This window comes from Labeo rohita, chromosome 11, assembly GCF_022985175.1.
Source record: "Labeo rohita strain BAU-BD-2019 chromosome 11, IGBB_LRoh.1.0, whole genome shotgun sequence".
NCBI lineage: Eukaryota > Metazoa > Chordata > Actinopteri > Cypriniformes > Cyprinidae > Labeo > Labeo rohita.
In genome coordinates, this window is record NC_066879.1 from 2,380,995 (window position 1) to 2,386,994 (window position 6,000).

At 36.9% G+C, this 6,000-nt stretch overlaps 1 protein-coding gene across 1 annotated transcript in view; it reads right to left on the bottom strand.

The window, feature by feature from the left end:
• draxina (dorsal inhibitory axon guidance protein a) overlaps positions 1 to 5,659 on the bottom strand; it is a 28,305-nt gene extending 22,646 nt beyond the window's left edge. Inside the window, exon 1 of the mRNA XM_051122564.1 lies at positions 5,554 to 5,659. The gene's annotated coding sequence lies outside the window, so the exon portion shown is untranslated. The remainder of the gene's footprint in view (positions 1 to 5,553) is intronic.
• Positions 5,660 to 6,000: the final 341 nt, after the last annotated feature.

A 6,000-nucleotide genomic window follows, 5' to 3' on the forward strand; every position in this document is an offset into this window, starting at 1 on the left:
CAGAAAAAGAATGAAAAAACCCCAGAAAGAAAACAGCGAGGCGGTGAAGTTACCACAGAGGGTATATGTGTGAGCACAACATGGTGTTCAGAAACTTCAGATCCTACTACTGTGTGAATAACTGATAAAAGCCTCCACAAGCGACTTGGATGATATTGTGTGAAAGTTTGAAAAGGAATGCGGAGCTCACTAATGAACTCACTGACATCTCAAGAGGAGGGAGAGCTTCCACTGCGAGGTCTTCAACATCTCCTCCTGCTGAGATCTGGGGCTTCATAAGCCATCTGTTGCACCCCTGCTACCTCCACATAGCAGAAGAACAAAAAAAAAAGCTTTTCACTGGGATGAAAGGTTGATGCTTTTTCTCTATACATACTTTCTCAACTGGAAGATCTAAGAAGGTTACATCTTTGTGAGAGTTTTCTGGTGATGAATGAGGTGAGTATAGACCACATACGGGACACAAAGAACGTTTTCTCAGTCAATACCGGCTAACTCTAATTAGTTTCTATTCTGGGAATTATATGTAGGTCTACCTTAATTAGGATTTGCTTGAGTTAGTGTTAGGATCGGGTCATGTTTGGTGTGTAGACGCAGTTGGCTGCAGTCCAAATAATATGAGGGGATGCTGCCCACGGCAGATTCACACCCACAAAATTTCACACCCATCAAATCTGCCAGACCTAAAGACAGTCAAAGCCATCAAGAAAGGGTGGCACTATTAAGAAGCCTCAAAGATATTCTGGCTGCAAAGCCTTGCTGTCTACTACACATAAAAGGCAGTATCGTCACTGAAATTGTATATCTTACAAACAGTGCAAAGAACATGGGAGACATTTGATTTCATGTTGGTATATTGCTAACAATACACTTCTGCTTAGCACGATTCAGCACTTCATGCAAAGTGACATGAAAGCAAAGAGGTGTAAAATTGAACTTATCTTTACTAATAATACCTGATGTGCCACAGAGACCACAACATTTGTTGAGCATGCCAGAGCCAATTTAAATATAGTTAGATATAACTATATATTGTGTGACACAAAGACTTCATTCTGAAACCAGACTTCATTCCCCCTAACGGAAAGCATATTTACACTGCCTGAATCGTTCCCTATCCCCATATAGTACACTACGTGCCATCAAACATACAGAAAATACAAATTCTGTGAATAAGAAACTGATTTCAGCCACAGCTTTCTATTTATAGTGTAGGGGGTGGGACACTGTGGATTCTAGAGAGCATTTGATTGGACAGAAAGTTTGATGAGAAGCTGAAGTGTAGAGTGATGTCATCAAAATCGTTGATCCATATTGGTGGAAGTTAGAGACTGTAAGTTTTGAATGCTTATGTCTTGTAATTGCAAATTTTGTCACTGTTTTAAAACACACAAGCTTATAGATGACCTTAAAGGAGAAGTCCCCACTTCCAGAACAAAAACTGACAGATAATGTACTCACGCCTTGTCATCCAAGATGTTGATTATGTTTTTTGAAGAAAACATTTCAGGATTTTTCTCCATATAATGGACTGATATGGTGCCCCGAGTATGAACTTACAAAATGCAGTTTAAATGTGGCTTCAAACGATCCCAAATGTGGTTGTAAATGATCCCGGCCGAGGAAGAAGGGTCTTGTCTAGCAAAACGATTGGTTATTTTCATAAAAATAATACAATTTTTATACTTCTTAATCTCAAAAGCTTGTCTTGTCTCGTTCTACCTGAACTGTTTTTTTTCCCGTTCATGACAGTTAGTGTATGTCAATAAACTTCCATCTCATGTTCTTCCACAACTTCAAAAGTGTCCTATATCACTGTTGTACCTTTTTTGTTAAGGGTGTTTGATCTTCTTTGCATGTTCACTTTGCAAAAACTGGGTCGGTACTTCTGCAGCGATGTAGGATGATTTTGAAATGATTTTTGAAGTTGAGGGAGAAAATACGATTGAAGTCTTGAACCATAATACACAGAGTTCAGGGAGAGCAAGACAAGATGAGCGTTTGAGATTAAAAAGTATTTAAATTGTATTTTTTTTTATGAAAATAACCAATCGTTTTGCCAAATAAGACCCTTCTTCCTCGGCTGGGATCCTTTACAACTGCATTTGGGATCGTTTGAAGCTGCATTTAAACTACATTTTGGAAGTTCAAAATTGGGCGCACCACAGCAGTTCATTATATGGAGAAAAATCCTGAAATGTTTCCCTCAAAAAACATAATTTCTTTACGACTGAAGACAAAAAGACATTAACATCTTGGATGACAAGGGAGTGAGTAAATTATTTGTAAACTGTTGTTCTGAAAGTGGACTTCTCCTTTAAGGCTAACATATTCATACTAAAAGCCAAAAAACTCAGTTTTGATTTCATGGGAACTTTAATACTTTGATGGCAGGCAACCATTTAATTATAAATTGATAATAACTGGTTTTGAGTTACTGGTATTAGTTGTTCATTCTATGACCATGATTTAAAGATGAGCTTTGTCTGCCTATAAATGACAGCATTCATTTTGCAAATGTTTCCATAATCATGCATATTTATTAGTCTACCTACTGTCGTTTTGTATTGAGGTATTGATTTATTTATACTGAGGTACAGGGGGCTGAAAATGTAACAAAACCAAAATGTTGGTAGCCAACCATAATCCCTAGATTAAATATGGAAAGACAAGAACCAGACTATAATCACACCAATAATATCACTGGATATCATAAGTACAATTTCATAATCCATTCAGGAAAAGAGTAATGCTTTGTCGCATAATTTCTTTTTAATGGAAGTCAGATATTGCACTGCTGGTGTGTCGGTCTGTATAAGCACATTATACGTGACTGAGATCAATCAGAGGGGGAAAAAACAAGTGTTTCAATCTTGCACTGAGAATCTGAGATAAGGTTGGCCGAAACATTAAGATTTCACAGGCAGCCTCCAAAAATGACAAAAATCAAACAAAAGAATGCTTCAAAAGAGGGAAATAAACCCATCTACGCAATTGAGAGCAGCCATCTCTTGACAAACACTTTCAGCGATTTCACACCTCACATTGTTCGTTTTGGCAGCTCTAAAAGTGTCAAGGACACAAAACGCGTAACAACAGGCTAAGTGTTAAAACTGCCATAAGGAGGATCCATCTGGTGCCAAGAGAGCTGAGGAAAAGATAGAGCGAGATCCCGTCTCCAATGCGACTGCTTGCAACACACGTGGTGCTCCATCAAATATCACTTTTGTTTCGCTGTATCACAACTGGCTCCCTGCAACGTGTCCCCTTATCTTCTAGCCGAGCATCCTGGCAGAATGCTCCTCATCCTCACAGCAGGGAAACCTCCTTCATCCTGTCCCAAAAACAGTCAGACACACAAGCGCACACACTCTCCTGAGCAGGAGCGCAGTCTTTATAGGCATGTTGCGAGGCGTGAAGACAACAAAAAGAAAGGAACGTGGAAAACCACGCCATATGACATCAACCATAAAACTAGTCCACACGGAAATGTCTCTGTTGAGTCAAAGCGGTTCTCCGAACAAGATAAGCGGGAGAGAAAGACAGCGTCTCATTTGTTAAGCAATAGACCAGCTGTCTCCAGTGTTCCACAAAGACTGATTCCCAGTTAGCCAGCAGGAGATTGAGGCTGGAGAACAAATCACACAAAGGTCTTTATTGATCTGCTTTGGGGTTTCTTAATAGCCGAAACGATTGGAAGTGTTTTAGGGATGCTCTACATTTGGAGCGTCTGCTCTCTCTTAACAATCACCCTCTAGCAAGAATCAGCAGAAGGGCATTCAAACGTGGTTATTGATGACTTCTTTGACATTCATTCAGCGTTGTGCAGTCAATGTCTTGATGCAACTGTATGGCGTGATCAATATTTGGATCATCTTAAAAAACGTCATTCTTAGAAGTGTGGCTCACAATTACCAAGCATCACTTTAGGTTTACAATAATCTCGAAGCCAGTTAAGAATAGTATACCGAACAATGGAGCCGAACGACCAAGAAGAAATATGGATATCACACTTTTCAGCACAATTCATGAGCTGTGCAGCTCAGTATGACAATACAGCCCACATGAGATTTAAGCATTTATTGGTGCCTGAAAAAATGCATCTAAAATAATCTTCTGAAGTCACAGTGTTGCCCTGTACTGTAAAAAATACATTTGTTACATTTAAAACTGCAATCTGTGGTTATAAAATGTAAGGTAAAAAGCTGGCTGCGGTTGCCAAAATATTACATAAAACATACAAAGTATAACTGGATGGCATTTTGTCACTGTGTACGTTGCAGTACCTAACTGTACATGTCACTGAATTATATAATGTTAATATACCTACCTATCTGAACTATTAAAATCTGTTAACATAAAAAGGACTGATTATAACACAATAGAAACTGTGGTCAGTAAAGAGTAATAAATTATACAATTAATAATTTTAACAATACTTGATTGTAAAAGTGTATATATATGTTAACATTTGAAGTGGATCAAAAGCTTTTATCAAAGTTGCCCTAAAAATAGGACCTAAAAATATATATTTTAGTGCTGTCAAACGATTAATCGTGATTAATCGCATTTCAAAAAAACAGTTTTGTTTACATAATGTATGTGTGTATACTTATTATGCATATATAAATACACATGCATGAATATATTTAAGAAACATAAGTTTATATATATATATATATTATATGAATATAAATATATGCATGTAAATACGTGTAAATATTTTCAAATTATATTCTGTATGTGTGTGTCTACATACATAAACATACACAGTAAACTCACATATATTATGTAAACAACTTATTTTTATTTTGGATGCAGTTAATTGTGATTAATCGTTTGACAGCACTAATTTGTTTATTTATTTATTTATTTATTTGTACATTATTTGCTATTGCTGTTTCTACATCAGACTAATCAGAAGCATTTCTACCATCATTAAAGTCACACAGATGGACCAAATGGATGTAAAATGATGTGTGCAGAAAGAAAAAGATCCTTCTTTGGAGCCTAATTAAAATTCACATGTAATTGCATGCTTTCAAACTCAGCTGCCCACTCAATTCAAGACAGACAATTATGAACATAAAGATATGATCAAGCTTGTTCCCTCACAGGTGTGCGCTCTCAGACGCACTCGCTTATATTTGCCATTCCTCATCTTTATAAAATAATATGAAACATTTAGGAAAAATGAAATTGCTCATAAATCATTTAAGTATATTAAGAAGAAATGGCTATTGCTTACGGGCTGCACAGACAAACGTGAAAATGCTTATAAGTTTTAAAAGAATGCTGTTATCCATGCAAATTTTCTGAAACATGAGATGTTAGAATAATACAAATGAAAAACATACTTAAAAGATAACAAGGATAGAAAAGGAAGAAGAGGCAAAAGTTGCTGCTATTGCTAAAATAGTCAATAATAACTGAAACCCCCGAGCGAACTGTACAAAAAAGCTTTATATGTTTCCGTCAAACGATTTGTGCAAAACAAACACAATAAAACACATTCTTTAAAGCATGAGAATGAGTATAAGAGCAGTCTCTCACCGTGTAGTAATCCGTTGAGAAGGAGCCGAGTGAAGAAGCGGATCATAAATGAACTGTCTCGGGCTCTGATAGTCGAGCGCGCACCCCGAATGCGCGCCGCTGTGAGGGCTGATGTCAGTGATGATGAGAGAAAATCACCGAGTAAGTTCGCCACACAATTGTCCCGCAGGGAAAAATGACAAAAATCAAACAAGCAGGCATTTTCTCAGACATCTGCTAAGAAGTAAACCTTAAAAGTGAACTTGCTTGTTTGTATATTTGATCATAACTTATAATATAAATAATTCAGTGAAAGGTAATAGGAAATTTACAAAATATCTTCATGATCTTTACTTCATATCCTAATGATTTTTGGCATAATTTTGACCCGTACAATGTATTTTTGTCTATTACTACAGTTATACCCATGCTACTTAAAATTGGTTTAGTGGTCCAGGGTCACATGTG